The sequence below is a fragment of the Mustelus asterias genome, chromosome 26 (assembly GCF_964213995.1).
Source record: "Mustelus asterias chromosome 26, sMusAst1.hap1.1, whole genome shotgun sequence".
NCBI classification, from domain to species: domain Eukaryota; kingdom Metazoa; phylum Chordata; class Chondrichthyes; order Carcharhiniformes; family Triakidae; genus Mustelus; species Mustelus asterias.
This window is the reverse complement of record NC_135826.1, coordinates 42916543-42925195: the sequence shown is the minus strand read 5'-3', so window position 1 is coordinate 42925195 and position 8653 is coordinate 42916543.

Genomic DNA, 8653 nt, shown 5'->3' with positions numbered 1-8653 from the left:
TTGGGTGACTGTGTGGAGTTTGCACATTCTCCCTATGTCTGCGTGGGTTTCCTCTGGAAACTCTGGTTTCCTCCCACAGTCCAAAGGTGCGCAGGTTTGGTGGATTGGCCGTGCTAAATTGCTCCTTAGTGTCCAAAGATGTGTAGGTTAGGTGGGTTAGCCATGGTAAATGTGTAGGGTTACAGGGAGAGGTCCTGGGTAAAATACTCTGTCAGAGAATCGGTGCAGGCTCGATGGGCTGAACGATCTCTTCCGCACTGTAGGGATTCTACGATTGAAGCGTTTACCAGCAATTCTAGCCGCTAAAAGAGAAATCATCGTGTATCTGCCACTTGATAAATGTAGCGTCTGTCTTATTGTGAGGCTTATTCGCCTACCGTCTGCAACATGCTCATTCTGAACATTCTGAATTTGCCCACCTCGTAATGGGAGCGGGGGGCGCAATTTAAACCCGGAGGCTGTAGTTGTTGATGTTGGAGAACGAAGCTTTGCCAAGTTCACACGGTTTTGCTATTTTAATGGAGATATTACCTGTTCCAAATGAGCAGGCGACTCTCTTGTGTTAAGGCAGCGCACAGGGCGGCAGTGTAGCAACGCATTATAAGGTCTGGACGCTAATTATCGCCAACGGCAGCTTCCCCGCTTTCAATTTTTTTCTCTCTCTATCTTTTCTAAAGAAATAAGTAATGTTTTGGCACTGGTTTTAAGGCAGTATTTAAATCTGGGAGAGTCTGGCTCAATTGAATTGCTGCCTTTGAACTCACTGCTGGGCACCTATTATCTGATATGCAAATAGTGGGAATATGGTGTGCAAAAAAAAATTCAGTCATCAATGTCCGACTTCTCAACGCAATAACTCCCACGGTGTGCCGAATTCTCACTGAACATTGCTCATGAACTCGCTTTCTTCCATTCTGCGGACACAATGATCTATTTAATGTGGGTTTTCTCTCTCTCTCTCTGCCTCTGTGTGTTTGCAGATGGCAATTATCCAAGGGTTTGGGAGGAGGAGGGGGGGCGGGGGGCGGGGAGGTGGTGGAGGGAGGCGGATTTGAGAGCGAAGCAGTGTAAGGACATGAGGAAACAAGCAGGTGGAAGTTGCAGCGGGCAGGAGGACAGGGGAGTATTGGGAGGGTCGACGTGGATAAAACAGGGACGGGAGTGGAATGACATTTATTCATATACAAGTCCATCCTTGGGGAGACTTCTCGCACTTGGGAATTAGCCTGCTAAGACAGAAGGAGGTCCAAAAGAGACTGGATTGTTAATATTTCATGGGGAGGGGGGTTACAAATTCAGACACGGGGCAGCATGTTGGTGAGAAAGAGGCAGCAGAGCTCAGGAACCATCAGATGCCTATGCAGCGAGGAAAAATGGTTGAAGTTCAAGGTCAGAGTTGACATTCAGCTGTCAGAACGGTCTACGTTGCTGTCCCGCCTTTTGTTCTACATGTTAATTTACACTCGTTGAATTATTTAATGTCCCAAATAACATCTCAGATGCACCCCATCCCCCTTCTTAACACAGCCCCCTCTTTGTTAACCAGACTCTCCTCAGCTGGGTTCTTCTGTCTGCCTCTCTCTCTCTCTCTCTCTCCCCCCCCCCCCCCCCCACTCTCAAGGAGAATTTATAGTTTTCCAGTCAATGTCAGGTTGAAAAGGAGCAGGACAGAAAATTTAGGCACGGAAATTTGACCCCATTTCGGTGGGCTGGGATGCGGAGGAAGAGACATTGAAATGAAGTCCGTGTACCCAGGAATGTTTCCAGGGCCCATTTACAGAGCACCAGAGAAATTTCTAGAATAGAAACGACGCAAGTGTCAACTCTTTCTCAGCGAGAAACTGTGAAGAATCTAGTTTCTGCCTATTGAAAACTGCTTTAAAAAAATATTTTCTTCCCAAAATAGTTAATTTTTTTCCAAAAATAAATTTCTCTGTGATAACTTGCGCCAGGGCTGGAGAGCTTGTTGGCTGTGGTCATATTCAGATGTCAGTTGTGGCTCAGTTGTTAACGCTCTCACCGCACAGTAAAGAGATTAAATCCCATTCTAAAGACTGGTGCATGTAATCTCAGTTGAAGCTCCCAATATCTCTATTGAGGGAGTGCAGAATTGTCAGCTGTAGGGAGTATGGGGTTGGGTAACGAAGGGACAAGGGTGAGGGAGTGTCCTGCTTCAGGTTACTTCTGTCATAGAATCTCTACAGTTCAGAAGGAGGCCATTCAGCCCATAGAGTCTGCATCGACTCTCTGACAGAGGATCCCAAGCAGGCGCCTTTCCCTTAACCCCAAGTATTTACCCTGCTAATCCCCCTAAACTACACATTTTGGGACACCAAGGGGCAATTTAGCAAGGCCAATCCACCTAACCTGTGCATCTTTGGAGTGTAGGAGGAAACCAGAGCACCCAAAGGAAACCCACAAAGACACGGGGAGAATGTGCAAACTCCACACAGTCACCCAAGGTTGGAATTGTATCCAGGTCCCTGGAGCTGTGAGGCAGCAGTACTAACCACTGTGCCATCGTGTTCTTTTATAGTTTTACCCATTCATTGTCTTTTGAGCATTATGGCTCAGGATAAATAAATAAAATTAAACTGCCTGTGGGCTATTTGTGCATTTCTAAGGATCCTGTAGACTCTTGGTCGAGTTCTCAGTGGAATCTTTGTATGTTTATTTTGATTTTAGAAAAGGACTTCGGCACACTGCAGTCTTCAGAGGATGTGGGTGTAAGTTTATTGTGATAATTTCCACCAATTCTTCCCCTGGGTCGGTTAAGGCCAATTTAAAAATTAATGGTTTTCACAGTGAAAGACACCAAAGATTGTCAGCAATGCTCACATAGGTGTCTGCCTTGAGTAGCACCCTCATCACTGAGGCAAAACCTTATGGGTTCAAGTCCAACTCCAAATATTTGAGCACAAAATCAAAGCTGACACTCACAGTGCAGTACTGAGGGAGTCCTGCACTGTAGGAGGTGCTGTCTTTGGGTGAGATTTTACTGAGGTCATCTACCCTCTCAGATGGATGTAAAGTATCCCAATGTTAGATGAGCAAAGGAGTTCACCCTGATCAACATTGTATTCACAGCAAGGTCCCACAAACTGCCATGTCATAATAGCCAAATATTTTCAAATGTTTTAGTGATATTAGTTGGGGGATGAATATTGGTCAGGATACCTAGGAGAAATTCTCTTCTTTGGAAATAGAGGCAATCAAATCTTTTACATCCACCTGAGAGAACAAACAGGACCTTAGTTTAATGTCTCATCCTGAAAGGCAATAGGCTCGATTGTCTGGTTCTTCACGCTGATGGGATCTTCATGTCCTGTCGATGGCACACCCCCGCCACATGTTTTCTGGCGGTGTGGAGTGAAATCAGTGGGAAACCCCATTCACAATGTCAGGACCAGAAGATCCTGTCACCGGCCAGCGATGCACCACCTTCCGCCACTGCGAAACATGCTCCGGAGATGCCAGGGAATCCCGGCAAGTGAGCATGTGCTCAAGCCTCTGGAGTGGAACCTAAACCCACAATCTTATGATTCAGTAAGTAAAATTGCTGCGGAACCAGAACTAATTTTGGTGCAGTATTCCGGCTTTGGAGAGATTTTGCCATTTTAGAGAAGATTTTTTTTATTATTTATGAAATGTGGGCATTGCTGGCTAGGCCAGCATTTATTGCCCATCCCTAATTGCCCTTGAGAAGGTGGTGGTGAGCTGCCTTCTTGAACAGTCCATGTGGTGTAGATACAGCCACAGTGTTGTTAGGTTTTTCCAGAATTTTGACCCAGCAACAGTGAAGGAACGGTGATATATTTCCAACTAGGATGGTGAATGACTTGGAGAGGAACTTCCAGGTGATGGAACTTCCCATGTATGTGCTGCTGTTGTCCTTCGAGATGGCAGTTGTCATGTGTTTGGAAGAAGAAGCCTTGTCTAAGAAGCCTTGGTGAGTTTCTGCAATGCATCGCGTAGATGGTACACACAGCTGCCACTGAGAGTTAAAGTGGAGGGGTGAAAGTCACTCTCCCCACCACTAAAGAAATTGAGATTGTTGATGCAACATTGATGCAATATTGATAATGGAGGAAATTGAGGAAGGTTCAGTGTGATCAGTTGAGATAGTGAGTCCAGGGTGCAGTGTGATTGAAGAAGTACTAAATGAGGATCCATCCAAGATGCTGCTGATATTGATTGGATTTGTGGGGGACATGAGGAAGTTGGGCTCTTTGAAGAATTGAAGGAAACAGTTTTTCACTGCCCCATCAAAAGAAAGACATGTATTTATATAGTGCCTTTCAGAACATCCCAAAGTGCTTTACAGACAATGAAGTAAGTCACAGTTTTAATCTAAAAAACATGGTAGCCAATTTGAAAACAGCAAGCTCCCCACAAACAACAATGTGACGGTGACTCGACAATAAGAGGTTTTTAATGATGTTGCTTGAGGAATAAATATTGACCAAGATTCCTGGATGAACTCCCCTGTTCTTCTTCAAAATAGTGTCATAGAAACAAGGAGCAGGCGTAGGCCATTTGGCCCTTCAAGCCTGCTCCACAAGGATCATTTATTATGTCTACCTGAGAGAGTAGACAGGACCTTGGTCTAATGTCTCATCAGAAAGATGGCACCTCCAACAGTGCAGCGCTCCTTCCATATTGCACTAGGACTGCCATCCTGGAATTTGTTTGTTCAAGTCTCTGGAGTAAGAAGTCACAATCTTTTAATGGAATGGTGAGAGGGCTACCCACTCAGCCACAGCTGACAATGACGGACAATGGAGAGGAACAGATTCATCCTCGATCACAGAGTACTCTTTGGTTCCTCTGGATGATAGTGCTAAGAGCAAGAATTAGATTGATTGTAGATTCTTGCAGTGGTGAAAATGGTAAAGTCAGGAAACTCTAGAGAGTTAGTGGAAAACACAATACCAGGTGCCTGCACATGACAAACACAGAGATCAATGATTCTCTATTTATACATTTTCCATTATCTATCCATGGACAATCACTAAGCATCAATAAAAAGGAAAACCATTATTTCTATTCTGCATGAAGCAATCCTTATTCATTCCCCATCTCAGTTGACTGTGTTAATGTGTGTTGCAATGTGGTCCCACAGCTTCTAATCAATGTACAGTAACTTGTATAGGCAGCCATTCTTGATGGGAAAAGGTGACAAGCTATTCCGGTATGGTGTCATCATCCTGGGCCCAAGCTTGGTCTTGTCAAACATTCTTAAATATACATTTTCTGTCAGGGATAATTGGCCAGTTAATCCGTTTTAGGCCAGGGACCCAAAGGACAACCTGAACAGCCATACAACCATGCCCATTGAGGTCAGCTAACTTGACATAGATCAGTGTTGGAGGCTGTTCAGTGGGGCTTGGTGTTTACCAGCAGAGGCCTCAAGTGGAGCTTGGCAGTTAGCTCTTAAATACTTACATGGCTCAATGGGCAGCCTTGCCTCTGAGTCAGCAAGTTGTAGGAACCATTCCAACTCCTAGTACTTGAGCACAAAATCCAGGCTAACACTCCCAGTGCAGTACTGAGGGAGTGCCACACATCTAGTGATGCTATCTTTGAAATTAAGCTCCAGCTATCCTCTCAGATGAATATATAAGAGCAGGGGAGTTCTCCCAGGTATCATGACCAACATTAATCCCTCAATTAATATCACCACAACAAATAATCTGGTCATGGATCTCATTGCTGTTCATGGGATCTTGCAAAAAATTATTTTTTTGATACTCGGTCATGGGTTGTGGGCATCACTGGCAATGACATTTATTTCCTTGAGAAGGTGGTGGTGAGCCACCTCCATAAACTGCTGCAGTCCGTGTGATGACAGTTCTCCCACAATGTTGTTAGGAAGGAAGTTTCATGATTTTGACCCAGTGGCAGTGAGGGAACTCTGTGCTAGGTGTTTGAGTCAGGATGAGAATAAATGAGCAGCATGTCACACTGTCTCAGGAGCTGAGCCATTGGTACTTGCTACAAGGGCCAAGTTTCATGCAGATTTGTCATGGGCACAGCAGGGCTGGGGGTCTAGTTTATTCTCAACCAATAACTCTTGCAAGCACCAGGGGCTGGATTTACCACATGGAGTGGAGAATCTGACATCCAGGTGAATTTTGGGTCCCAACCCTGCACCTGAGCTGTATCCTACTTGAAATGCATTTTTTAAAAAATGTGAAAAGCTTAATTGGCCATGAGACAAGCTCAACATCCTACTAGAGGTGGCACGAGCTTCCAGAAGGCAGGAGCTGCCTGCCTGGTGCCAGCAGCAAAGCCAGACAGCAGCCATGTTGGTGGATGCCACAGCCTTGCCATTCAGAGGAGACAGCTCCTGGGAAGACCATGGAGGTGGAACAAAGCAGACAGTGGACTTGCATGACAAGGTATGAACCAGCATTCCTGCTGCCAAAACTTGGCCCCACAGATTTGTTCCAAAGACATCTGCAAATAAATTTATTTGGACTTCATAGCAAACTCAATATCTGCACACTGACATCCTCAAGTTTGGGCTTACCGGGAAAAAAATGGATGCAGTATTCGGGGAAAGACAGGCTCTACTGAGCTCTTTAAGGGGACATTAGTTGGCCATGTGAGCATTAACAAGCCTCCTTTCTAACCACTCCCACTCACTCTTTGAAATTTCAAAACTGTCTTGGAGATATTGGAATCCCGAGACACTCTCCATGATTTTCAAAGCCCGCCTGTACCAGATATCCACTCTGTGCCTCTGAAAATCCCAGCCCAGGTTTCTATTGCGTCACGGTCAATCTAAACTCCACCAGCAAGAGAGAAAGCCAAGCATTTCAACAGGGATCTCCAAAAATCACAGGGGTGATTATAAAAGAAGGAATTGACGCCAGTCCAAAAGGGATAACGGGACCGGTGACTCGATGCATGGTCAACAAATTAGGCTTTAAGGTCCATACATAGAAACCTATAGAAGGGGGTATTACTCTATGAATGGTATGTTTTGTCTATATAGCGTGCAAGAAAGAATACTTTTCACTGCATCCTAATATTGTGACAATAATGAATCAAATTAAATAAGAAAATAGAAGCAGGAGTAGACCATTCAGCCCTTCGAGCCTGTTCCACCATTCATTTTGATCATGGCTGATCATCAAATTCAATATCCTGATCCCGCCTTCCCCTAGATCTCTTGATGTCTTTAGTCCCAAGAGCTATATCTAATTTCTTCTTGAAATCACACAACATTTTGGTCTCAACTACTTTCTGTGGTCGTGAATTCCACAAATTCACCAATCTCTGGGTGAAGAAATTTCTCCTCACCTCAGTCCTAAAAGGTTTATCCTTATCCTCAAACTATGACCCTGAGTTCTGGACTCCCCCACCATCAGGAACATTTTTTCTGAATCTACCCTATCTAACCCTGTTAGAATATTATAAGTTTCCATGAGATTCCCTCTCACTCTTCTAAACGCCGATGAATATAATCCTCACTCTCTGCTCATATTACAGACCTGCCATCCCAGGAAACAGCCTGGTAAACCTTCACTGCACTCCCTCTATAGCAAGTACATCCTTCCTCAGGTAAGGACACCAAAACTGCACACATCTTAAAGAAAAAACTAGAGAGGGGTAGGGTAGGGAGGCAGGGAGGTAAAGGAGGGAATTTGAGAGCTTTAAACTGTGGCCACCAATTATGGAGCAAAGAAAGTGGAAGAATACAGAGATTTTGGGGTTTTGTAGGGCCAGAGGTAGGGCAGCCACTGCCCTGGAAAGATTTCTACATGAAAATTAGAATTTTAAATATTAAATATTGGTGGAGTGGGAAGCAGTGGAGGTCAGCGAGCACAGTGGGAGGAATGGTGGGGGGGGGGGGGGGGGGGGAGGGGGATGGTGGAGTGTAGTTGACATTCCTAGTCCGGAGCCTTATATTCCTGGACAAATGGGTCAGTGCATCTGATTCATGACTCTCACACTTTGTTGGAAAATTGGGAGGTCCATGCATCCAGTGCACCAACCTCTCGGCCTTGACTGAGATACAGATATACAATAATATATAGTTCATGCTTGATGGAACCCAAAGATACTGGTGTTTCATTGTCTTGCTAAGTCTTTAAGAAAAGAACAAAAATGTACTGGATGAGGCCTGAAGAACAAGAGAACTCTTAAATAATATCAAAAGAAGACAATTTGAGTTCTTCGGACATGTCCATGCAGAAGGCTTAGAGTGTCTACTCACCACTGGAAGGTTAAGGAAGATGAGGAAGAGGCCAGCAGTGAAGGAAACAGCTGGACTATATTAAAGACAGGCTTCACCAGAACTCCAATAACCAAGTCATTTACCGTTGCTTTGATCGAAAACCATGGACGCCCATGCCACTTGGATTAGCAGTTAAATGACAGTCTTTGTATCTAACAGTAAAGCATCTCATGAGGCCTTGTTCATCTTAAGCCAGAGGAAATGCTGTCCATAAAGACCAGGTGCTTACACCAGGTGCAAAGGAGGGGAGAAACAATGTTTCCATAGAGGGCCAGGGGATCTTCAAGGCAAATCCTGAAAAGAGAATGGGAGCAGTTCACCAGGGAGGCGAATTCCCAGAGTCTGGTCCAAGAACTTGGCAGCAGTGCCGCAAGAAGTTCAATGACCGTATACATGTCATCAAGGTCA